Source organism: Mustela nigripes, chromosome 17 (genome assembly GCF_022355385.1).
Source record: "Mustela nigripes isolate SB6536 chromosome 17, MUSNIG.SB6536, whole genome shotgun sequence".
Classification (NCBI taxonomy): domain Eukaryota; kingdom Metazoa; phylum Chordata; class Mammalia; order Carnivora; family Mustelidae; genus Mustela; species Mustela nigripes.
Window position 1 is genome coordinate 1,173,144 of NC_081573.1, and position 27,515 is coordinate 1,200,658.

Below are 27,515 nucleotides of genomic sequence, written 5' to 3' on the forward strand. Positions count from 1 at the left end.
GAATCTGCGGGGGAGGCCCGCAGAGGAGATCCTTCCTGAAACTCCACAGGTGACCCTGCTGGGAAGGAACTGGGGAGGTGACTAGGCCAAGCAGGGAACCAAGTCTGGGGCTGGGCGAAGAGTTCGAGCCCTGCCTTTTCCACCATCAGTTTAGGGAGACTGAAACCTTCTCTCTCTTTCTGCTACACAGAAGGAGACCCCTGACAGACAGAACTTTCCCTTGTGAATGCAAATATCTCTTTCAAAGTAAACACAGGAGTTCAGAGCTCTTTATTTATCTGCCTTTGATTAAAAATAACCAGCCAAAAATGCTTAGGCCAAGAGACATATTTTCAGGTGACAAAATATTCCCCTCAGTAGAAGAAGTGTTTCTGTTCATAAGGACCTGCCACACAGTCTTCCACACTGCATGTTCTTTGTACCCTCCCATCAGTGATACAGAATTCTAATTCTCAGCATTCTCAGGAAAATTGGGTGTTGTCCTTTTTCTTTCTTTTAGCCATTCCAGAAAACACTGAGTGTTTTCTTACTATAAAGTTTGCAGTCTTCTTACAACAGCTGTCTTGGTGACTGAAATGAAAACCACTTGGAAGGCATCAGGGTGAACAAAGATAAAAGCAATTAATGCTTCAGTGAGACTCCATTTCCAAATAATCAACCTTTCTCTTCTCCACAGACCTCTTCTCCGCACTTCTCAGCCCTTTCTTCTAGGAACCTGGTTCTTAAAATATAAGTGAGGTCCGGTGGGGATGACCAAGAAAGAATTCCTCAGACATTTTTGGTGCAAAATGGTGGTTTATTGAAGCACAGGGACAGGACCCAGGGCAGAAAAAGCTGCTGCCCCGGGGCTGTGAGGAGTGGTTTATTATATACTTGCCAGTTGCGAGGGGTCAGGGATGGTGTAAGTCTCGAAGGAGTTTTGGATGCAAGGTTTCCAGGACCTTGAGGAGACAGGTATTATTGGGAAAAGGTTATTCATTATTGGTAATAAAACATTTGTTGTGAGATCCTTTAGATGTCTATCAGTGGGCCCTATGCTTGGGAATGATTGTCAGCACGTATCTTGGAGCATTTGGAGATAAAGTTTACAAGGAATAGTTACAGCAGACTTCCAGGATCCTGGTTGGGGGAGGGGGTCTGTCAGGCTAGGATTGCCCTTTGCCCTTAGCCAAGCCTGAAGGTGGAGGTTGTTGAGTCCCTAGAGGAGAGTCACTCTGCCTGTATGAAGGGCTTGTCACTGGGTAAGGAAATTGAGTAATTTTTCTTCTACCTCTGCTTCCCACATCAGTGAGACTCCATTTCCAAATACGTAACCTTTCTCTTATCTGCAAACCTCTTTTCCTCACTTCTCAGCCCTTTGTTTCAGGAACTTGGTTCTATCCGGACAAGATGATGAACAGGGCTGGCAGCACAAACACAGTTCCTCTGGAAATCGTACATAATCCCATATTTCCCTACAAACCCCCATCCCTTTCTCCAGGTGGGCTGCAGGTTTGAAGGCCCCAACTTGCTGAGGCCTCCTTGGCTGGCAAAGCCATGAAGATCCCGCTGCCCTTGATCCCCAGCTTTGTCTGCCTGTTCTGTTCCGGGTCTGAAGCATGGAGGTCAGTTCACACAACAGAATGAATGTGAGGAGAGGAAAATTTGTTTTTTCTGTGCTGTTCTCAATTCTTCGGCTGATGTAAGACTTAAAATGATGTAAGACATTTTCAGTAGAGAAAACAATGAAGTTCTTAATTATAGGAACGAGAAAGACATGAGACTCAAAGACAGGTGATTGAAGCTTCTGTTTCATGGTGACTTAAGAAGGAGGAGGTAGGATTTTTAATTTCCAAAGAGGGGATTATATTCAGAGGAGAAAGAAAAGATGAAATATTTATCAAACAATGGTTTGTCCCCTTTCTCCACATCCTCTCCAACACTTCTTTCCTGTCTTGTAAATTTTGGCCATTCTAACTGGTGTAAGGTAGTATCTCAATGTGGTTTTGATTTGAATCTCCCTGGTGGCTAATAATGTTGAACATTTTTTCATGTGTCTGTTATAGGTAGGCAACTCTTTGTGATATAAACTGTTAATCTCTGGTATCCATGTAGGAAAGAATATTATGGGTTGATATCCATGGCAAGGAAAGAATTCTTTTGTACCATTGTCTATGGTACAAAAGGTGATTTTGTGAAAGCATGGGGACAGGACCCAGGGGCAGAAAGACCACACTCTCTCATGAGGCATGGCCCATTATATACTTTGAAGTTAGAGGGGGTTTGGGATAGCACAAGTATCTAAGGAATTTTGGAAACAAGGTATCCAGGACCTTGAGGGGGCTATTGGCTCTTGGGAAAAGGTCATTTATTACCAATCAATAATCCTTAGTCATGGGACCCTTTGGATGTTTATCCATGGGCCATCTGCTTGGAGGATGTTTACCAATAGGGAAGTTTCCAAAGGAAATATTTTATGTTAAAATAGACTTACAGGATCCTAGTGGGGGTTGGAGAGTTCAGGTCAGGATTGTCTTTTCCCATTAGCAACCTATTAACATCATGGCAGTTGAGTCCTTGGAAGAATGTCACTCCACCTGTTTCAAGGGTATGTCAATGACCTGTAGGTATAAGGATATTAGTATTTTTTCTTCTGCCTTTGTTTCCCACATCATGATCAGCTCTTCCTAATAAAGGTCCTCCATCTAACTGATTCTTGAATATACACACACACACACACATAACTCAGCACTATAGCAGAAGGCAATAATGCATTTGTATCACAGGGAAAACCTTGAAGACAGGTTTCTAACTTTTTTTAAAAGAGGTTATTTATTTATTTGACAGAGATCACAAGTAAGCAGAGAGGCAGGCAGGGAGAGGAAGGGAATCAGGCTCCCCACTGGGCAGAGAGCCCAATGCAGAGCTGGTTCCCAGATCCCTGGGATCATGACCTGAACCAAAGGCAGAGGCTTAACCCACTGAGCCACCCAGGTGCCCCAATAAATAAGATTTAAACAAACCATATTTGAGTATGATTGATCCATCAGTAAGATATTTGGTAGTAAAATCATGCCAAATACAACACTTGAAATTGTTCTCAGCAAACACTATGATCAGCAGTCAACACTGAGCATTTTCATGAAAGTGAGGCTGAGAGTAGGGGCCCAGTCCGGGCTCTCCCTGTTCACCACACACAGGGTGTCTGAGTTGGGACCCAGAGAAACAGGTAAAGGTGGAAACAAGACAAGGGCAGTAGGAGGCTAGAACTGTTATTATTCATGGATGATGTGATTACATACCTGAAACAGCAGAGATTGTATTTCGAGGTCAGACTAACAAGAGAATTGAGAATGTCAGGGAGGGAGAACTTCCCCTGCCCTGTGGTCCTTCTCACTGGCCTTAGAATCAAATTGACATGAGACAGGTATATGTCCGTGGAACCCACACAGATATGCAAGTCCAAAGACAACAAGGCACCATGAAGCTTGCTTGAGCTAAGGAGAAGGGCAGGGAAGAAGACACCTTGGCAAGGTGAAAAGAGAAGCTCGGAAAAACAAGACTGTACCATCAGGCAGATGAGGGGCCTCGGTTAACACTTATTTTCCTGCTGCAGGCTCACCTTTCCGATGTATAATAGGCAGTTATGGGGGAAGCAGAGGGCCTTTCCTGCATCTGCTGGGTTTTTATTACTTTTAGCTCAAAACAACCTTTATGTGCCACTTTTTGGAGCAGCCTGCCTTGTGTCCATACAAGAACGCAGAGCAAACCCTTAACACAGTGACATCAGTCTTTCTGCTTTACTAGCAGTAATTAAAAAATAATGCAAACAAAAATTGAATGGGTTGCATTTCCCATCAGCAAATACCCTGTGACTCTTTCTTATAAGGCATTTCTAGATTTGCGCAAAGGAGAACATAACATTAAACACATCAGATGGTCTGGTTAAATTAGTTTTTTACTTAATATAAGAGATCATCAATATCCTTACTATTATGAGTTGAACTGCTTTTTTCTCAGATAAGATATTGTTAAGTCTGGGCACCTGGGTGGCTCAGTGGGTTAAGCTGCTGCCTTTGGCTCGGGTCATGATCTCAGGGTCCTAGGATCGAATCCCACATCGGGCTCTCTGCTCAGCGGGGGGGCCTGCTTCCCTTCTTCTCTATCTGCCTGCCTCTGTCTACTTGTGTTCTTTGTCTGTCAAATAAATAAATAAAATCTTTAAAAAAAAAATATTGTTAAGTCCTAACCATCCCCCTACCCCCAGCCCCGGGCTTCCTCAGTGTGATCTTACTGGAAGTGGGGTCATCGCTGATATAATGAGTTAATATGAGGTTATCCTGGGGTAGAGCAGGCCTCTAATTCAATATGACAGGTGTCCCTATATAAAGACATGCACCTCGTGAAGATGAAGGACTGGAGTGATGCACCACAAGCCAGGGAAAGTCAAACACTGATCACCAAGCCCAGAAGCTACAGAGCCAAGGAAAGATTTTTTTCCTCCGACAGGCTTCAGAGGGAACATGGCCCTTGAGACACCTTCCACACTCAGTACTAGGAATGAATACATTTGTTTTTATTTTGATTTGCCCCCCCCCCTTTTTTTTAACATTTCTGTTTTACGCCACCCTATTTGTGGTACTTTTTTTTTTTTTTTAAGATTTTATTTATTTGAGAGAGACAGAGAGAGAAAATGCACACAGGCAGACTCCCTACTGAGCAGGAGCCTCTTGCAGGACTTGATCCCAGGACCCTGAAATCATGACCTGAGCTGAAAGCAGACACTGAACAACTGAGCCACCCAGGTATGCCTATTTGTGGTACTTTGTTAAAGCAGCCTTAGGACTCCCATATGTTTAGCAAATGCACAATAAAATAGTGTAAAATCATGTACTGGACACTACAGTCTTTTCAATATATAATTATTATAAAACTCTTGAGACCTCATCTGTGATACAATTTAAAGTAAAAACACTGGAAATTTAACAAAAATAATAAATTTGGAATCGAATTTAAATGAAACTTGAGGATACAGGGATTGGAATAACAAAACAAAACAAAATAAAGCAAACCCCAAACCAAAAAACAAACAAAAAAAAGAAACCAAAACATGGTATTCTCTCCTGTGATACCATGATTTATACAAAACATGTATTTGGTCATTCAGGTAACCAAAATTTATGTCAGATATATTTGGTTTTCATCTGCAGTTCCTAAAAATGCTTCATAATCTTAGAATTGAAATGAGAGGCTCATTATTCTTTCTTTCTTTCTTTCAAGATTTTGTTTATTTGACAGAGAGAGACACAGGGAGAGAGGAGAGAGGGAACACAAACAGGGGGAGTGGGAGAAGGAGAAGCAGGCTTCCTGCCAAGCAGGGAGCCCAATGCAGGGCTCAATCCCAGGATCCTGGGATCTTGAACTGAACCGAAGGCAGATACTCAATGACTCAGATGCGCAGGACCCCCACCCCACCCCACCCCCATAGGCTCATTATTAAGGAAGGTTACTTTTGGCCCTCATCAAAGGACAGGGTTGTTGGGAGATTCAACCATGTGATTAGAGGGTTGGGAATTTTAGTCCCACCCCTTGACTTCCGGGGAGGGAAGAGAGGCTGGAGATGGAATCTGCCAGTGGCCGGTGTCATTGTCAATCATGACTCTGTAATGAAAGCTCCAAAAAAACCTGAAATCCCAGTTTCTGGAAAGGGTCCTGACCTGTAGAACCTCAACAGCTTCATATGCCAAAGGATAAAAGCTCCTTTGTTTGCTGTCTTGCTCTAGTTATCTCTTCATATGGCTGTTCATTCCTGTCCTTTAAAAAACACTGGTATGTCATTGTTTCCCTGAGTTCTGTGAGTCACTTTAGCAAATTAATTGAACCTGAGGAGGAAGCTGTTGGCACCACCAAACTGTGACAGGTCAGTGAGAAGCAGAGGTGGCAGCCTGGGGCGGGTGGCTGGCATCTGATGTGAGGCCACAGTGGGAAGAGTGTGGAGAACAAGAAAAACAAAGCTGTACCCACCTTGAGTCTAGCCCTGACATAAGTACAGTCATCTTGACAAAGCAAAAGCTGGCACCTTGCAACCCCTCTCCACCTGCTCCCCTCCCCTCAGTAGTATGTGTGACATTCCTCAGCCACCCCTGGCTGCCCTTAAAGAAAGACAAATAGTTAACTTGCAGAGATCACAATCCTGCAAGACAGGAGTCTCCCGTGGTTTACAAGATTTACAAGTAACTCAGTTCCTCAAGCCCTAACACTGCCCTCCCCTCCATACAACTGAAGGAGGCTGAGGCAGAAGAAAATGGAAATAAAGTTAAACCTAAATCTCACTAACAAGGACGCTTGATAGGAGGAATGTGACATTCAACCAGGAAACTCCCAATTGTCTTCATGTTAGTGCCTCATTAGAGGGAAAAACGGCCTTGGCTTGATAAAAACTAGGCCTCCAATATCCTGACAGTCTTCTTTACCTTGATAGCCCTTCGAACATCCCCTTTATCCTCACCTACTGCCGAGTCCACCCATACTCTGCCTTTATTTTTATTTTTTTATAAAGATTTCATTTATTTATTTGACAGACAGAGATCACAAGTAGGCAGAGAGGCAGGCAGAGAGAGAGGAAGGGAAGCAGGCTCCCCACTAAGCAGAGAGTCTGATGTGGGGCTCAATCCCAGGACCCTGGGATCATGACCTGAGTTGAAGGCAGAGGCTTCACCCACTGAGCCACCCAGGTGCCCCCTACTCTGCCTTTAAAAACTCTGACTGTAGTCTGGTTCGGGGTCTAAGTCCCGACTCCACTGTGTCAGTTACACGAGGACCCAAGGTTAAGCTTGTCAAATAAACCCTCATGTGATTACATTGGTGTTGGCTCCTTGGTGGTCTCAGACACAAAAACTTGGGCATAACAAGGAGAAGTGGGGGAAATGGATATTGGGGTGGGACACAGGGTTCTGGAGGCCATCCTGTTGGACCAAACCCTAAAGCTCTGCAATCCAGTGCTATCTCTGGGTGGATCATGTCTGAATTGCTTAGTGTCATGTGGGGGAATGCCCCACCCTGCCATGTTGGGTCCACAGACCCTAACAGATACACCTAATGAGTACATTCTCAATGAGAAATAATCAAATAGTTTGACTATTAAGAATATGAAAGTGTCAACATTTGTTTATTTATTATTTATTTAGATTATTTATTTATTGAACATACTAGCAGGGGAGGGACATAAAGAGGGAGAGAATCTCAAGCAGACACCTGCTGAGCACAGAGGCTGAGAGAGTCTGACGTGGGGCTCCATCCCATGACCATGAGATCATGACCTGAGCTGAAATCAAGAGTCTAATGCTTAACCAAGTAAGCCACCAAGGCACCCCTAAGATATAAGAATTAAAATAGAAAAATAAAAATACATGCTACATATTTTTAAAATATTTATTTGAGAGAGAGAGTGTGTGTGCTCAAGCACGTGAAACTGCAGGGGTGGGGGTTGGGGGTGTGGTGGGGAGGGGCAGAAGGAGAGGGAGAGGGAGGAGGAGAAGAAGCAGAGTCCTGGACCAGCAAGGAGCCTGACTTGGGGTGTCATCCCAGGATCCCAGGACCACACCTGAGCCAAAGACACACACCCAAATGATTGAGCCACCCAGGGACCCCACATCTATGTATTTTTAACTGATTAAATAAGTAGAATGTGTGTGCATTTGTGTGTATGCACATGTATATGTAATGGACCTTAAGATTAAAGCAGTTCATTATTGTAATTAGTATTTTATTTTTTAATTTTCTGATGTACTGATTGATGGAATACATGAGCACAGGAATATATATTGCTTAGTGGTCTGATATGTGGTGAATATTTCTAAGTGTCTCACAAGAACTAAAAATATGTTTCTTTGTTTTTCTTGTACAAGATTTAATATATAACAGGTCAAACTCATTCTTTTGTTGTTCCATTATTGAATTTTACTAGTTTGTACCAGCTTTATAACATGAATATGGACAGAGTCATATTAATATGCCTCTGAAAATTGAGGACTTACACATTTTACTCTTTTGAGAATAACAGGCCAAAAACTCCACTCCAAAAACTTCATGACTCAGCCCTGCATATGGCTCTTCTTCCAGTGCTTTGCAAGTCACGGAAGAGCCCACCATCATCACATTCCTTGCCCCTGTTTCCTGCCGACATGTCTAATTGGCATGTACACATGAGAGGCAACATCTACCTGGGTGTCTGGGTGACTCGGTTGGTTGGGCGGCTGACTGTTGGTTTCAGCTCAGGTCATCTTCCCTGTATCCTGTGATCTAGCCCTGCATGGGGCTCCCCGCTCAGCTCAGCATAGAGGATTCTCTCTGTCCCTCTGCCCCCTGCTCTCAAATAAATAAATCTTAAAAAATAATAACACTTACTTAAGACTCTTGCATTTCTTTTCAGGGCTCCATAGCTCATTTCCATTCTTTTCAGGATTGACTAGAATCTGTGTGCATAGACCACAGTTACTTACTCTTTCATCTCCTGAGGGACGTCTTGGTTTCTTACAAGTTTTGGCAGCTATGAATGAATAAAGCCGCTATAGACACTTGTGTGCAGAACTTTGTGGGGACATAAATGTCCAATTCATTTGGGTAAAAACCTAGGAGTGTGGTTTCTGGATCATATGAGAGGTCATTTAATTTTCTGAGAAACTCTCATCTGTTGTCCAAAGTGGCTATCGCATTTTGCATTTCTCATCTACAGTGAATGCAAGTTCCTTCTGTTCCACCTAGTGTTTGGTGGTGTCATTTTTGGAGTATACCTCTCAAATGTACCCTTAACATATCTCACTGTTTCAGTTTGCAATTTTCTAACAATGCATGGTGACAAGTATCTGTTTATATACTTTTTTGCTATGTGTGTCTTCTTGGTGAGGTGTCTGTATAGATTTTTTGCCCATTTAAAAAATCAAGTTGTTTGTTTTCTTATTTTTGAATTTTAATAGTTCTTTGTATATTTTGGATCATGGTCCATTGTCAGATATGTCTTTTGTTTTCTCCCCATATCTGGCTTGTCTTCTCATTCCATTGACAGTGTCTTTCATACTGTAGAAGTTTGTAATTTTAATGAAATCTGACTTAGCAATTATTTTTTCATGGATTATACACTTGGTATTGCATCTAGACAGTTATAGAACCTAAGGTCATCTAGATTTTCTCCTGTTATCTTCTAGGGGTTTATAATTTTGTGTTTTACATTGAAGTCTGTGATCTATTTTTTTTTTAAAGATTTTATTTATTTATTCATGAGAGACAGAGAGAGAGTGGCAGAGGGAGAAGCAGGATCCCTGCAGAGCAGGGAGCCCTATTTGGGACTCAATCCCTGGACTCTGCAATCATGACCCAAGCTGAAAGCAGACACTTAACTGACGGAGCCACCCAGGCACCCTGTCATCTATTTTGAGTAAATGTTTGTGAAGGGTGTAAGGTCTGTATCTAGATTGCATATTTATTATTTATTTATTTGTTTGTTTGTTTATTTTTACTTGGGTGTGGATGTCCACTTGTCCACTTGTTCCAGTGCCATTTGCTGAAAAGACTATCCTTTTTTTAAAAAATATATTATTTATTTCATTGTCAGAGATAGTGAGGGCTAGCAGTTCAAACAGGGGGAGCAGTAGGCAGTGGGAGAAGCAGGCTCCCCTCTGAGCAGTGAGCTGGTTGTGGGGTTGTGGGACTTGATCCCAGGAGTTTAATCCTAGAAGTTTAATGAGGTAACTATACCAATCATGTCAATTTCTCTGTGGTTTCACAGCACAGACTAAATAGCATATTAATTTCTGAATTTACAGGTTTTTAAAAATACTTTGTTTATTTGACACAGAGAGAGAGATCACAAGCATGCAGAGAGAGGGGAGAGGAAGGAGGCTCCTCGCTGAACAGAGAGCCCAACATTGGGCTGGATCCCAGGACCCTGGGATCATGACCTGAGCTGAAGGCAGATGCTTAACTGACTGGGCCACCCAGGCATCCCAAGACTATCCTTTTTCCATTGGATTGCCTCAGCTCCTCTGTGAGACCAACAAATACAGTTGGCTGTATTTGAGTTAGTCTATTTCTAGGATCTCTATTTTGTTCTATTTAGCTATTTGCCCACTATTTTACCAGAGATACACTGCCTTAATTAATGTAGCTTTATCTTAAGTCTTGACATTGGGATGTGCCAGTCCTCTGACTTTTTATTCTGCTTTGACGCTGGGCTGGCTTTCCTGGGTCTTATGCCTCTATCTATAGACTTTAGAATCAGTTAGTTGATTCGTACAAGTAATTTCACAGAATTTTGGTTGAAATTTCATTGACTCTACAGATCAGTTTGGGAAGACCTGTCATTTTAACAATATTAAGTCTTTTTATCCATGAATATAGATATAAGCTGTGCTTGATCATGCCATAATATTTTATGGCAATCTTTTCAAATAATATTTCATAACTTTGGATCCCTAGGCAGATAGGAGGAGTGTGAAATATTTGTGGTTTTCTTTGTAAGATTTCTGGAAATTTTTAGGAAGTGTCATCCTTCAGTATTTTTGGATCACCTACATAGCAATGGTTTATCTAACATTTAAGAGTAGTAGGATGCTGTTGATAAAACTGTATGACCTTGGGGCGCCTGGTGGCTCAGTGGGTTAAAGCCTCTGCCTTTGGCTCAGGTCATGGTCTCAGAGTCCTGGGATCGAGCCCTGCATCGGGCTCTCTGCTCAGTGGGGAGCTTGTTTCCTCCTCTCTCTCTCTGCCTGCCTCTCTGCCTACTTGTAATCTCTGCCTTTCAAATGAATAAAAATCTTTAAAAAAAAAAAAAACTGTATGACCTTGTATTGTGTTTGTGAGGGACCTCTTCTGTAAATATTGCCACTTATCCTATAGACATTGCTTAGCTTAGAATTTGTATCTCTCTTTGGGCCAGTATTGAAAAATATATATTCCTAGAAATATCCCTAACAACTAGGCTTTTCAAACAATTGGACTGAGTCTGGAGAAGCATCTCTAGCTAATTCCATGCTCTTTGTATCACTTTTCCTTGAATCCTTGTCAGGCTCTCTATATCCTCCCATCTCCTTCCTTATTTTGTAGTTCTTAGGCTAGGCAGAAAGAGAAAATTACTGGGAAGGAGGCAGTGAAATTCTTGGGCAAGTACAAGGGTCCAGTGAAATACATTGGCATCACTGCCAGCCCCTCCTCTGTCAGATGCAAACATTTCCTGCTTCTGTCACCTGAGACCCTATTTGCCTCCAGCTGTTGTAGAAGAAAGGAAGTTTCTCCCACACACAAAACTTGTTTCTTTGAAGAGCCTCACTAGGATCTTATAATTATTTCTGGGAATTGGGACCTGGGAGAAAGTTTTAAAAACCTAGTCTCAACTGCCTTATGTGTCACTGAGAGGTGAAGTGATAATTGCAGTTCTGTGGGGGAGGTGAGGTCACAGAACCACAAGCCCTTATCTTAATACTGGCTGCTTCCCTCCCACACACAAGCAGGGACTGTCATGACTGGCCCAGTGAGCCCACATCCTGGCAGCAGGAAAGACTGGAGTGAGTGTCAGTCCAAGTGACACAATGTGTAAGGGAAGGAGGTGTATCTGGGTCTGGATCCAGGTTGGAACTCATGGTTGGAAAAAGGATTCTACATGTGAAGAAAGTGGCTTGATGTCAGATCTGTACAGATAGGAACAACAATTCCTGAAGCACAAGCCATGTTATGGAGAAACTGAGGTCCGTACAGAGTTACGGAGTTACATAGTTCCAGAGTCTGAGGTCATCCATGGGACTAACTGCTCCCAACATAGTTTAAAGCATATCCCTCCCTAATGGAGATTGTTGGAGTTCACTGAAAGTAGTAACACAGTCTGATGTTTGCAGTCCTTAAAACTGCAATTCAGAAGGGGCACTTGGGTGGCTCAGTTGGTTAAGCCTCTGCCTTTGGCTCAGGTCATGATCCCAGGGTCCTAGGATCCAGCCCAATGTTGGGCTCTCTGTTCAGCGAGGAGCCTGCTTCCTCTCCCCTCTCTCTGCATGCTTGTGATCTCTCTCTCAATGTGTCAAATAAACAAATAAAATATTTTTAAAAACCTGCAATTCAGAAATTAATATGCTATTTAGTCTGCGCTGTGAAACCACAGAGAAATTGACATGATTGGTATAGTTACCTCATTAAACTTCTGTGCATGTGATAATGAGTTTCATGGAGCTAAGCACATCCTATCTCAATGGGACTGAGTGGCATTTGGAGAATCATAATTGTTTTTCTTGTATTTATGCTTGATGCATCTATGGAGATAGTGTCTCCTGAAAAGATTTGTAATCTTTTGATCAAGGAAGGACAATTTTCCTCTGTGAAGTTAGGAAAGGAAACTTTCAGGAAAAGGTAACTTCAACATGTGAGGGATTTGGAGAGCAGAAAAATTAAGGACCTCAGCATGTTTTCAGCTTAAATGTATCTTAAAAAAAAAAAAAAAAAGATTTTATTTATTTGACAGAGAGACACAGTGAGAGAGGGAACACAGGAGATGGTGTGGGAGAGGGGGTTCAGTCCCAGGACCCTGGGATCATGACCTGGGCCGAAGGCAGACACTGAATGACTGAGCCACCCAGGCGCCCCTTAAATGTATCTTCTGATATTTTACATAGTTTTCAAAGTTCTAACATAATTTTTAGGCTCACCCTTGCATTTCCCCTATTCAATGCACAAGATTTCATGCCTTGAGATTTGTTTTGCATGCTTGTTTTGTATTTTATTATCTTTTTCAAATTGATTAGTTTCAGTTGCTTTTTAAAAAAAAATCACAGCTAATTGTATGCTCTCTAATGAGGAATAATTTAGCTCCTACTCTAAATGTTTTATCCATCTCTACATGTTTTATTTAAATTACAAATCCCATAGTTTAGGGTAAAAGTGAAATATTACACAATAATTTCGATGGTTGGTTCCATTGGCCAAAAAAATTACATGATTACTTCTGTTGCTGTATTAATACTGGTTCATATTTGGTAAATCCATTTTGTTCATGGACAATATTCAGGTTCTTACTAAGTTTTTATCTTCACTCATAAGTGATGATGGTTAATGGAAAAATTAGTTTAACAAGAATGAGAAATTGGCACAACCAAACCTAAATTGAAATAAATTTCAATGATGATAATGTATACATGCATAAAAGTGGGTTATTTAAGGATACAACCAGGTAGGGAAACCTGGCTGACTCCATTGGTGGAGTGTGCAGTGCTTGATAATAAGAATTCAGCTCTGAGTTTGAGCCCCATGTTGGGTATAGAGATTAGTTACAAATAAAGTATTTTTTAAAAAATTATTTTTTTATTTGACAGAGAGAGAGACACAGTGAGAGAGGGAACACAAGCAGGGGGAGTAGGAGTGGGAGAGGGAGAAGCAGGCTTCCCGCTGAGCAGGGAGTCCAGTGCAGGGCTCCATCCCTGGACCTTGGGATCATGACCTGAGATGAAGCCACCCAGGGGCCCCATAAATAAAGTCTTAAGAAAAAAAAAAAACATATGACCAGGTAGCTATGAGAGTATAGCCTGCTGGTAAACACCCAAATTTATTGCAACCTGGCCATTGCAATATTTAAATGAGTCATATGATCTCATTATAATTAAATTCTTGACTGTAAAATGCACATACTTGTAAATACTAAATAGTTTACAATAGGTAAAGCATGAGTAAGAGTGACTCAATGAGTACTATACAAAGAAATACATCAAACTTGAGAAATTATTAATTAATGAAGACACGTGTATGGGAAAGAAAGTCTCAGGGGTAAGTAATAGCAAGGGGAGAATTTTGAATTTATTTTCCACAAACAGTGCACAGATCATGTGTTCATGCAGACTCCTCTCTTTGTGGATGCGAACACTGAGCCCTGGCGAGTGACAGAATGGCCTTAATGGGTGTGAAATTTGCTGTAATCTTCCTATTGCAGGTGGTCCTTGGAACCCTGGGAACTTCTTGCTTTTCTGTCATTGTTCATCATCTCTTGGCTTAAGGGGATACAGGTCAAAGTCCACAGATTTGCTTCTCAGGCATTTGACTTTAACTAACTCCTTGGACATTCTCTCCAGAGGAATCCCAGAGACCATGGAGGCTTTTGAGTTGAGATATTTTCTCAGTGACTTTCTATACAAAGTTGTTTTCTTCATCCACAGAGTGTCCAGGGGGTTGTCTATGGGCACCATGTGCCTCCTGAGTGTCTTCCATGCCATCACCATCAGCCCCTGGAACTCCTGGTGGGCAGCACTTAAAGGGAAACCTCCCCAGTACATTGGCCCCTCAAATATCCTTTGCTGGATCCTGAATATAAACCTAAATATTATTGTTCCTGTGTATATGACTGAGATACAGAACAACAAAAACACTTCAAAAAATACGGAAATTGGGGGTGCCTGGGTGGCTCAGTGGTTTAAGCCTTTGCCTTCGGCTCAGGTCATGATCTCAGGGTCCTGGGATCTAGCTCCACATTGGGATCTCTGCTCAGCGGGGAGCCTGCTTCCCCCTCACCCTCTCTGCCTGCATCTCTGCCTACTTGTGATCTCTCTCTATCAAATAAATAAATAAAAATCTTTAAAAAAATACGGAATTTGGATACTGTGCTTCTGCACTTCATGACAAAGACACAGACTTACTATATACGGTATTGATAACCTCCCATGATGTTTTGTGCTTGGGACTCATAACTTGGGCCAGTGGGTTCATCGTTTCCACCCTGTATGGCATAAGCAGCAGGTCCAACACATTTATAGGACCAAAGTGTCCCCCAGAAGCTCCCCCGAGGTCAGAGCCACCCAAAGCATCCTTCTGCTGGGGAGCACCTTTGTATCTTTTTATACCCTCTCTTCCATCAATTACATGTATTTTTTGCAAGACCAGTTGGTGGCTGATGAATACTTCTGCCCTAATCAATGCATGTTTTTCAACTGTCTGCCCCTTTGTTCTTTGAGTCATGACCACTGTGTATCCAGATTCTTTTCTGTGTGCACGAGAAGAAAAATATAAACTACCAGGTTTGCACTGTGTTCAGCTGCTGATACACTCATTCTTCAAGGAATCTTCAGCAAAATTACAGTCCGTTTCATTTTACATCGAGTTTTGAATAAGACAGAAATTCCTGCTGCAACAATAGTGATTAATGGCCACTTGTAAATGAAATTCTGTGTAAATACTATGGGAGTACTCATGTAATTGCATTTTATTAATGGCTGTAGTGGAGAAATTCAGAATCCAATAAACAAAACATTCTTGAAATACTGTGGAGATACTGGAAATGTCTTTGGATATGTAATTTTTAATATGAGAGACCAAATTTTCTCAAGGTTTACTGGCCATGTGATAGTAAGGCCAGTGTCTCTTTTTTGGGGGGGGGTGTTCTCTACTTCTTCCTAGATAGGCCAGTGCCTTTCAGAGGAATAACATGTGGGATGACCATTCAGAGAATTCAGGGTAGAGGCTGCTGGGTTCTGTATTGGGATGCAAGTGGCCTGAGGTATAGCTGTGGGAAAATTAGGTTTTAGTTTGAAGGACAATGACATCCAGGTTGTGCAAATTGTGTCTTACATCCTTAGAGAATGGTAGGTGTCTGAAATAAGAAAACATGTGTGTGGAGAAAGATGAACAGTTTTCAGTTGAACATTGGAATTGTGAACTCCAGGGCATGAAGGAGAATCTTGCAGGAGGATATGTTAGCTGATGTTTTAAAAGGGTAGAGGTGAAAGGCAAATATTAAATAAATGTTTTATGTCTGTGATAAAAAAATGAACCAATTTTTAGGGTCTGCAAAGGATAGATTGTTCTGGGTTAGGTTTGGGGCCAACTGGCTGGTTGCTAAGAAGCAGATATTAGGGTGGGTGTCTGTATCCAATTTGAGGAGAAAAGCTTATAAAGAAAGTCTTCATCAAGCTTGGATTAGTAAAGGAGTAACAACTTGGAGACCAGAGACATTAATCTATCGAGTCTGTTTTGTTTAATGAATTTTCCTGCTTTTGAAATCACCCACCAGAGCAAATGGACACATTTGAAAGAAAGAGTAGATATCATTTCACACATAATTTAATGTAGATATCTGTGAATAAATTAAGTGATAAGGATTGCAACTTTATTAGTATTATTTTAAATTTTTTTTAAAAAGTTTTATTTATTTATTTGACAGACAGAGATCACAACTAAGCAGAGAGGCAGGCAGAGAGAGAGAGAGGGGAGGAAGCAGGCTCCCTGCCAAGCAGAGAATCTGATGTGGGGCTCAATCCCAGGACCCTGGGATCATGACCTGAGCCAGAGGCAGAGGCTTTAACCCACTGAGCCCCCAGGCACCCACTTTATTATTAGCTCTCATTTGAATTTCCCTGATGGCTAATGATGACGAACATTTTTTCATGTGTCTTTTAGCCATTTGTATATCTTCTTTAGAGAAGTGTCTGTTCATGTCTTCTGCCCATTTTGTGATGTAAAATCCTAGAGGAAAATGCAGGCAGTAACCTCTTCGACATTGGCCACAGCAGCTTCTTTCAAGACATGTCTCCAAAGGCAAAAGGAAACAAAAGCAAAAATGAACTTTGGGGGACGCCTGGGTGGCTCAGTTGGTTAAGCAGCTGCCTTCGGCTCAGATCATGATCCCAGCGTCCTGGAATCGAGTCCCGCATTGGGCTCCTTGCTCAGCAGGGAGCCTGCTTCTCCCTCTGCCTTTGCCTGCCATTCTGTCTGCCTGTGCTCGCTCTCTCTCCATCTCTGACAAATAAATAAATAAATAAATCTTTTAAAAAAATGAACTTTTGGGACTTCATCAAGATAAAAAGCTCCTGGGGCGCCTGGGTGGCTCAGTGGGTTAAAGCCTCTGCCTTTGGCTCAGGTCATGATCTCAGGGTCCTGGGATCGAGCCCCACATCGGGCTCTCTGCTCAGCAGGGAGCCTGCTTCCCCCTTCTCTCTCTCTGCCTGCCTCTCTGCCTACTTGTGATCTCTGTCTGTCAAATAAATAAATAAAATCTTTAAAAAAAAAAAAAGATAAAAAGCTTCTGGGGATGTGTGGGTGGCTCAGTGGTTTAAGCCTCTGCCTTCAACTCAGCTCATGATCTCAGGGTCCTGGGATAGAGCCCTGCCTCAGGCTCTCTGCTCATAGGGGAGCCTGCTTCCCTCACTCACTGCCTGCTACTATGCCTACTTGTGATCTCCCTCTGTTAAATATATAAATAAAAATATTTAAAAAGAAGATAAAAAGATTCTGCACAGCAAAGGAAACAGTCAACAAAACAAAGAGTCAACCCAGGGAATGGGAGAAGATATTCACAAATAACACTACAGACAAAGGGCTGATATCCAAGAACTATAAAGAACTCCTCAGACTCAACATTAAAAAAACAAAAAACAAAAAACAGATAATCATGGCAACCAGATGCTTTTAAGTGGTTTACAATTCAGTCACCAACGCAACTATAGGAAAACTATTTTATTTTCTATAGTTGAAAAAGCACTCACTATTTTCTAGAATGGGTTCAATAAAGAAAAGGGATAACATCAAATTTCAAGGAATGTTGAGGAATAAGAATTTTCATATATTGCTTTTAGGCTAGTAAAAAGTACATTCACTTTGGAAAACTGCGTGGCAGGTAGTTAGGAAAATGAACATTTACCTACTTAAATGGGAGTATTTTGTCACCTAAAATATGTCTCTTTGGTCCAAGGATGAATTGAGACTAGTATTTTAAAGAAACACCAGATAAAGGAAAAACTCTGAAACCCAGTATTTGTTTGCTTTTGAAAGAGACATTTGGATTTATAAGGGGAAACTATATCTGTAAGGTGTCTCTCTCTGTGTTCCCAAAAGAGGGAGAAGGTGTCAGTCTCCAGAAGCTGTGACCAGTGGAGAAGGCATGGATCTAAATGTGGTCACAACCACAGCCTTGGTTCTCATACTTAGGCAAAGATCACCTCCCAAATGCTTCCCAGTAGGATCACATGTGGGAATTCAAAATTATCATCACTGGTGGCCTCACCCTCAGATTCTGTCAGTTGGTTTGGGTGGAAACAACAGTGCTTTGTTAATTAAGGGCTCCAGGTGATTCTCAGTGAGGCCAGGGGTAATCCCAAGGACTTTCAGGTGGTTTTTATGAGAATGGAGAAGTGGCTGTGGCTCACGGAGAAGTAACAGGGTCTCTGCTACATGAGTTTGGAGGGTTTGGTCCATGCAGCACATGGTTCCAATACTGTAGTGAATTTGTGGGTTCTGTTGGAGCAAAGACCCCTAGAAGAGGAGAAGAAAAAGTCAGGGATTGGGTTTAAAATAGGAAGTCACAGTTCCTGAATTGCTCCTGACACAAAGGATGGAGAAGTTGGGACTTCTTTGCATTTCTGGATCCTGCCTTTGGGCAGACAGTTTACAAGTGAAGAGGTTCTACTGGTGGCTTTATGGGCATTTTCTCATGATGCAGCTGTGATTTCTACACAAAAAGCTTGTGAGAAACAAGTCTAGAGGACAAGGAGAAAGAATGGCCAGTTCTCAGGTAAGCTTGGTGTCCCAGGAGAGTCTGTATCATGCTTTTCTCCTGAAATTGCTTGCATTTAGAAACTGCAAAAGTTTCCTCTAGTTCTGATGTTTCTCCCTTATGTTTTCACCTATTTTTAAAAGCTTTTCAGAAATGAAACTGAACGTTAGGTCTTCAGAACACATCTCCCCTGTATCCCAGAGACTTGTCTCCTGTGTCTCCAACCAGGGTTCCAACACGGAATCAAGAGCTGTCAATTTCAATGAAAACCTGCAGTTGTTGAAAATACTCCGTTGGTGACAGATCTAGAGGGGAAGATGTTGAATCCAAGATTACTATTGCTGCTGAGGTTTGTTCTTGGGATCTCAGTGAAGGAAAACATTTCTCATTTAGGTCCCATGCGGATGCTTTATCAGCTCTGCATAGCCCAGGAATAAGAAAATGCCCAAATCAACATAATAGATATGAAATCCAGAATATCTTGGAAAGTTATTGGGGAAAAAGCAGGGAGTGAGTCTTGCTCTTTAGAATGTGAAAAGGATATTCTATTTAAAATATACTAGATGGGTGTCTGCATGGCTCAGTGGGTTAAGTGTCAGACTCTTGATTTCAGAACAGGTCCTGATCTCAGGGTCCTTGAGTGGAGCCCTGTTTTGGCTCCATGCTCAGCAGGGAATCTGCTTGAGGTTCTGTCTCTGCCTCTTCTTCAGCACTTCCCCTCTTGTCTCTAAAATATAAATAAATCTTTAAATAAAGTAAAATATATATATATATATATATACTCGCTATTACAGGTCATGGAAACTGGTGTCTCAATGCTTCTGACAGTCAGATGGGGACCCCAAACATGGATCACAGATAGGGAGGAAGCCAGTCATGTGGGCCTTGAGAAGAATGCACCTGAGGGAGAACAGAGGAGACATAAATTGGCTGAACACCCTGCTAGAGAGCTGCAGGCAAGGCACCAGAGGAGAAGCTGGCTGCCAGGATGTAGTGAGTGGGGCTGTGTTGAAAGGGGGAAGGTGAGGAGTTGTGGGGACTTAAGGCCCTTTATTCATCACTGTACCTGGTTGTTAGGGCCTATGGCTACCTTGCGGTGGGCCCCCTGTTGGGGTTATCTGGACTTAGCTGGAGGGTTGCTATGGCACTTTCTCCACTTCTTTACTCAGGCCTCTTTGCCTAAAAGCAGCCTCTACAGAATCTACATGTGATTAAAGTGTATATGAATCCATTGCATTCTTATAATTAGATTTTATTCTGAATTCCTGTTTCCAGACTCTAAGGAAACACCCGTGATGGTGTGTCCTTGGGTGTGCCTTAGGCACTGATAGCAATTTGTTTCTATACACCTCATGTGAACTGCTTTTATTGGCTTGGTGCTCTCTGCCAGATTCATCTCTTATAATATTCATATTTTCCCTCTTATTATTTATAAGGAGCTTAGATGTTCTGAGCCACATGCAGCAACCATCGCCTTCCAGGTGAAACTTCTTTGTTCTGGCTTTCTCTTGCTTTTAGTTTCTTTCTTTTTCTTTTTTTAAATTTTATTTATTTATTTGACAGACAGAGATCACAAGTAGGCAGACAGGGAGACAGAGAGAGAGAAGGAAGCTGAGCAAGGAGCCCAATGCAGGACTCGATCGTAGGACCCTGGAACCATTACTTGAGCTGAAAGCAGAGGCTTTAACCCACAGATCCACCCAAGTACCCCCAATTTCTTTTTAAAAAAATATTTTATTTAAACTTTGAGAGGGAACATGAGAATTAGGGGTGGGGGAGAGGTAGAAGCTGATTCCCCACTGAGCAGGAGCCCCAGGACCCTGGGATCGCTACCTGAACCAAAGGCAGACCCTTAACCAACTGAACCACCTAGGTGCCCCTTGCTTATAGTTTGTGAGGAAGAGAACAAAGTCCTAAGAAGTGTGGATACATTTCCTCCAACTTGCAGCCCATTGATAAGACTTGAGGCAAGCAGGGTATGGCATTCCTCAAGGAATTCACAACTGCCTCAATGTTAATGATTTGTTGGAGGTGAATAGCAGGCTTAGCTAGATGGCAGGATCCTCTAAGTCCTCTTTAACATATGAAAATCCTTTTGGAAACTTCCTTTATTTCTACTCCCCAAAAACGTGTTGGCCATCATCCTCCAAGCATATGGCCCACTGATAGATATCTGATGGGTCTCCTGAGTAAGGTATTACTAGACAGTACAGGACCAGCTAGACCCTCAAGGTCCTGGGAGCCTATACTCCAAATTACTTAGACACTTTCACCATCCCTCACCCTCTCCCTATTTGAAAGTAGGTAATCAGTCACTGCTTACAACCCCAGTGCAGCTCTTTGACCAAAAGGTCCTGACCCATGCTTTAATAAGACAACATTTTTTGCACCAATGATATCTCAATAATTGTTTTTTTCATAATTCACTATCCAACCCCAATATTTCACATTAAAAACATCTCAAGAATTCTTTCTTGACAAATGGCTCATATCCAAAATCCATCAGTTTGCACTGAACAAGGAGGGCTCTCACTTCTGTGTCGTTGGGATATATGAGTTCTGGGTTGGAGATTCTCATTCAGTCAACCCGCCATCCCATAGTATTTCTTCTACTGGACACTCCTATCGCAGACTTACTCTTCTATTTATTTCTTTGTGTTTTCAGAAACAAACCAACCAAGAATCACATAATGAACATTTTTGAGTGTCTTAAAATCCTGAGATCTAATACAACACATATCATAATTTAATCATTTTTTTCCCAATAAACTAGTCTGGTACAGGATCATTGACTACAATGGCCAAGAAAGAGAGAATTCTTGAGAGGATATATGGTGCTTAGTAAGTTTATTTTCATTTTTTAAGATTTTATTTATTTATTTGACAGACAGAGATGACAAGTAGGCAGAGAGGCAGGCAGAGAGAGGAGGAAGCAGGCTCCCTGCTGAGCAGAGAGCCCAATGTGGGGCTCTATCCCAGGACCCTGGGATCATGACCCAAGCAGAAGGCAGAGGCTTTAACCCACTGAGCCACCCAGGTGCCCTGAGTAAGTTTATTTCAACAGCACCATATCAATGGGCAGGAAGCTCTGCACTTTGGTGCATCAAGCTGGTGGTTCTGTGCTAAATGTTCATTGGGGAAGAGCTGTGCAGGGAGTATAAGATCATAAATGTTTCTTTGAATCTGTACTTGTAAAACTCCTTTTGCAAGATTCCTCAGGCACTTATTCCACTTGATATTAATATGGGGGAGATGTACAGGTAGTCCCAAGATCCACTGAGAATGTATCAATTTGCCCTTAGGTGATGCTTCTAGAACTATACAGGCAGGGTGCCTGGGTAGGGCTCAGTCAGTTAAGGGTGAGCCTTTGGCTCAGGTCATGATCTCAGGGTCCTGGGACTGAGCCCACATCAGACTCCCTGGTCCATGAGGAGTCTGCTTCTATCTCTCCTTCTGCCTTGCTCATGCTCTCTCTCTCTCTCTCTCAATAAAATCTTAAAACTACAACAGAAAAACTATGCCAGCTGTAGGTCAGCTCTCTGGACTACAAGTGAATATTTTTTGCTTCTAGCCCTCATCATAGTAGTCTCAGAAATAAAGAGTTGTTTTCTTTCTGTCATTCAGTGTGTTTGTGTTGATAGTGTAATAAAAGACAAGCATCATATCAGGGCACCTGGGTGGCTCAGTCATTTGGCCTTTTGCCTTGGGCTCAGGTCATGATCCTGGGGTCCTGGAATGGAGCCCCGGATCTAGCTCCCTGCTCAGTGGAAAGTCTGCTTCTTCCAATGCTTCTGCTTGTGTTCCATCTCTCAGTGACTCTCTCCTTGTCAAATAAATAAATAAAATCTTTTTAAAAAAGCATCATCAGCAGCAAAATGATTTATGAATGTCATGTCATTGAAACTTTTTCTTAAATTAGGCAGCATGAAAATTTTCTATTCTATCACTTTTCCTGTGGGTATAAGTACTTTCTAAATATATGGATGTGTGCATGAATGTACAATGGTAGATCAGCGTTGGGTGGATCCTTCTTGTTTTCATCATTCTTCTCAGGTTGAACACCTTCTATGAACACTGCTTTAGGGTCTCTCTGTATACTGACCAGAGTGCCATTTTAGATCAACTCTAGGTCAGATAACCTTGGTGAAAGCTTGATCCCTTCCATGTTACTGGATGTTTGACAAAATATTCCCATAAAATTAGAAGAATAATGTTTTCTTCTCTAAGATTATTATTCTTCATTTCACCTTAATTTATGAACAATTGTTAGATGCTCTCTAGAAACTAGGAAATGGTGAGAAAATGATTGTTGTTGGCTTTCTTGCTATTCCAGTAGAATCTGTCATTGGTATAAAACCTACTCAGAAACACTTGGGTGGCTCAGTCAGTGAACTGCTTGCCTTTGGCTTGGGTCATGGTGCCAGAGTCCTGAGATGGAGCCCTGTGCTGGGCTCCCTGCTCAGGGAGTAGTCTGCTTATCCCTCTCCCTCTGCAACCCTCCCCTTACTTCCCACACCCCGGCTCATGCTGTTTGTTGCTCTCTTTCTCTCTGTGTTTGAAATTAAATGAAAATCCGTAAAACAAAACAAAAAACCAACCACTTCAATTCCAAGTCCTCCAATAATTCATGTCTTGGAGTTCTAGCTCTCATTAATATTAGATCTCTTGGGTCATGGGCTATTGCCTCCTTAGACATGCAGACTCCCATCCCACCCCAGTATTCCTGAAAAGAATCTACATTTTTACAAGATCTCCAATACACTGATTTAAAATTCTAGTTCACAATTTGATAATTACATTTATAACATTTGTAACCCACTAAAATATCCCACCTAAGAAGTAGCCACAACTTGTACTGTATGATAGTAACACAGTACTCAAAACTGTGTATTCCTTTGTTGAGGACTTCATTTGACAAATTATTTTGGGTAAACACACAGTATTTATACTGGTTTTGTGGATCAAATGCCATCCTCTTACCTCAAAGTCACAGAATACATTAGAGCATATTACTGGGTTAATAATGATTTTCCTGTACATAGGAGGATGTTCTCTGAAGGCAGAACCAGTTGTCCTAATAAAACTGGACTAACACGAGTTCATTGCTTGGTGAGTCACAGATAGAAACTACAACAGACGGTGTTGTCACAGAATGCAAACTTGATTTGCCTCAGAAACAACAACGACAACAAAAAGGTTACAGGGAATAACTTACAACATAGAGACTCCTAGAATAAGGGGGAAGATTTTTCTATTATTTGGGGTTAGGGTGATTATTCAGAAAGTGGTGCCTTATCTTGTGTAGGACTGGGCATTTGGTGGCACAAGAGCCTCAAGAAAACCTTCTCTACATACTTTGTACTTATGTAAATGGGCTTTGTGCACCTTCTTCCATGGAGATTTTCATAAAACCATGAGATAAAGAGAATTGTAGATCACTCCAACGTTTACTGCTTGGTCCATCTGCTTAGGTGTCATGGGGGTAAAGTTCAAATTGGGCCAGCCCAAGCTCTTCCTCAGGGCAATAAGTGCCCTTAGTTGGATAGTTTCTGTTTTCCTGGGAGCAGACTCTGTCCATGGATGTTTTGAATAAAATGAAGATAAGGTGGAAACAAGAGGGTAAGTAAAATGTGACACAAAGGTCAGAAGGTACAAGCAGGTAACCAAAAAAGGTTGGATCTTGGGTTCAGAGGTGAACATTAACTCCCTCTCTCATCTTAGGGACCATTGTGAACTCTGTCAATGACCACTTGGTGACTGTGGTATTTATTGCAGGGACAGCTAACACTCAGGGATGTGGCCATAGAATTCTCTGAGGAGGAGTGGGGATGCCTGACCCACACTGAGTGGGAACTGTACAGGGATGTGATGTTGGGAAACTACAGACACTTCCGCTTCCTGAGTGAGGAAGCCTCCTTCCAGATTTCCCAAACACCACTCTGGGTTTTGCTCCTTCCTGTGAAGACTGTTTCTTGGGAGATTCCTGTTTGAATGACTGGATTTCAGATCCAGGCAGAGAGGGGAATAAGTAGAGGTTTGTAGATGGAGAGAAAGATCTTCATGAGATTTCCTTCTCAGCTATCGCTTCCCCTTCCTCAAGGTAACATCATCACTTCTGTAGATTCCTGGTAGTTCTAAGCATTGTGTGGCTTATGGGGTACTACCCACATCTTCTACACCAATTTTCACTCATTATTGTATCTACTACTTGGAAGTGGAGGTCAGGATGGGAACATTGGCAATCCCTCCTTCCTGTTGTAAAGGGGATTTTGAGCAATAGCATTTGGGAAACCATTTCCCAAATTTTCTAGATTTCCATTTCCCATTTTCTAGATTCTACAATGTTCTCTCTTCTCTACTGAGCACACCTGTGATTGGAAGCTAGAATCTCCAGCAGTACTTATTTTCCTTTTTTTCTAATTAACAGGTCTCATTGAGTCCAAGCCAGACGTGGTGTCCTTTTGGAAACAGAACAGGTTCTCGGACGTGACAAGAAAGGAGACAGTAGCCTTCCATCCAGGTAGGTGGGAAAGAATGAAGCAGGTGACAGAGGTGAGATCCAAATGTGAAAGAGGATGGTTGACCTTAAACTCTGTGGCTTCTGTGCATTTTCTTGAATGGAAATTAGTTCACGAAGCCCAGTGTTGTTGGTCTCTCTCACTGAGGGACATCTGCTATCCAAGAGGTTAAAACTCTTACATTCTTGAAGAATTCTCCTTCAGCTCCAGTGATGTTCCATCATATCCACAGGGAGGGAATGGAGACTCTCCTTGGAGGGGGAGGGCCTCCCTAATCTGAGAGTTTCTCCATTACTGTGAGGGCCCTTGGGAAATCATCCTACTTCTGAGGACTTTCATGTTAAGCCCTTTGTAAGTTCTGTTTTGCCTCCTGTGAGATGTGTGTCAGGGTGGTGCTGAGCATGTTGGAGTATGTGTGGAAATTCTGGAAACACTGGAGACAGACATCTCATGTTTTCAGGTTTATGCTTTTGAGTATTATGGAGGGTTTAATATGAATTATAAAAAACTGAGACTCTGTAACTTCATAAGATCACAAAGTACCTTCCTACAATGAGAAAATTCATATCCTGTATTTCCCTTCAGAAGTTCACAGTCTGGGTGTTCCATTCCTAAATGGTGAAATAATGTAATGTATCTATTTGTTTCCTAGAATTCCTACCTAAATAATGCCATAGGGGAGGTAGGACATTTAGAACTGAATTTATAGCCTCTAATGTAGTCTCAGTTACCTTATTTATTATTAATTGCATCATTTAATAATTTCATTTTATATGAAGTTCTTGTGTGTTTTTCCATTCTAATTAATTGTATATGAGATTCAGTTTTGATTTTTTAGATCCAAAGTTCTGATGAGACAGGGACATGTGCTTTATAAGAAGTGAGGGAGATAATTAGTACAATCCCCATATTTAAGAAAAACTTTTGCTTATAAATGTAATTTTACGTCAGGGAAAAATTAGTCATTAGATTTTTCTTCTAATTTCCTCGTAATATACCTGAATTCATCCAAATACTTTTTTATTTTTATTTTATTTAATTTTTTTAAAGATTTTATTTATTTATTTGTCATAGAGAGAGAAGCGAGAGCAAGCACAGGCAGACAGAGTGGCAGGCAGAGGCAGAGGGAGAAGGAGAAGCAGGCTCCCAGCCAAGCAAGGAGCCTGATGTGGGACTCGATCCCAGGATGCTGGGATCATGACCTGAGCGGAAGGCAGCCACTTAAACAACTGAGCCACCCAGGCATCCCCCAAATACTATTTTAAAAATAAAGTCATTGTCAGTATATTTTCCAAAGTTGGTGTTTATTTAGAAATGAAAGGATTTTGGTTGCTTGGTTCTACAGAATGAATTATAGCTTTACATTCTACATGAAAGGAGGTGTATATTAACAGGATACATTTTTAAATGTCTTTGAAGTGTTTACTAGTAAAATCTTTCATTAGACTTTCTTGATATTAATGAATATTTATATTAATGAATATTCATTACAATTTTACTATCAGTGAAGGCATACCAACAATTCCAATGTTTGTGTTTCATGGGGTCACAGTCTGTGTTTGAAAATACAGTTACATAGTGATTTTCCTTTTAGATAATTCATCTATATTTTTATTAAGAAATTTTTATCTTAAATTTAGTCTTATTCTGCTTTTTGCAATTCCACAATAATGTACTTCCTTTTGTCTGGGACTTTCCACAACATGAAGTAGTTGTGCTTTCCTTTTTGCTTGTGTATTTTATTCTAGGGGATGCAAGGGTGGCTTCATCACTTAAGCATCTGCCTTGGCTTAGCTCAGGATCCTAGGGTTCTGGGATTCTAGATTCTACAATGTTCTCCTCTACTGAGCACAACTGTGATTGGAAGCTAGAATCTTGGAAGCTAGAGTCCCAAGTTGGGCTCCTTGCTCAGCGGGGAGCCCGCTTCTCTCTCTGCTGGCTGCTTCCCCTCTTTGTATGCATGTGCTCTCTCTCACAAATTAAAAAAAAAATCTTTAAAAAGATACATTAAAAAAACATTTTAAACTGATATTCTCAATTGCGTACAAAATTATTCAACTTATTTCCACCCCTGCACCCACTTTGTTACCAGTATCACAAATTCCATCTTTTATATTGTGTACTTTATTACCTGGGTTTATGATTTAAATGCTTTGATTTCGAAACATTTTGTAGGAGTGCCTGGGTGGCTCAGAGGGTTAAGCCTCTCCCTTAAGGTTAGGTCATCATCTCAGGGTCCTGGGATCAAGTTCCCCATTGGGCTGTCTGCTCAGCAGGGAGCCTGTTTCTCCCCCCACCCCACTTGTCTCTCTGCCTACTTGTGATCCCTCTCTGTATATCAAATAAATAAATAAAATCTATAAAGAAAATATTTTGTGGCACAAATAAAAACAACTTGTGCTACCTCATTACAACACTATAGGTTTGTATAATTGTGAAAATATTTGTAATTAGCAGAGAGGTTTATATTGTCCTGTGGTTTTAGTTACTGTTTAGATTCCTTTTACGTG

General features: G+C 41.5%; 1 pseudogene; it reads left to right on the forward strand.

Moving 5' to 3' along the window:
• The first annotated feature begins 13,894 nt into the window (after positions 1-13,894).
• LOC132005817 (vomeronasal type-1 receptor 2-like) lies at positions 13,895-15,009 on the forward strand (annotated as a pseudogene).
• The last annotated feature ends 12,506 nt before the right edge of the window (positions 15,010-27,515 follow it).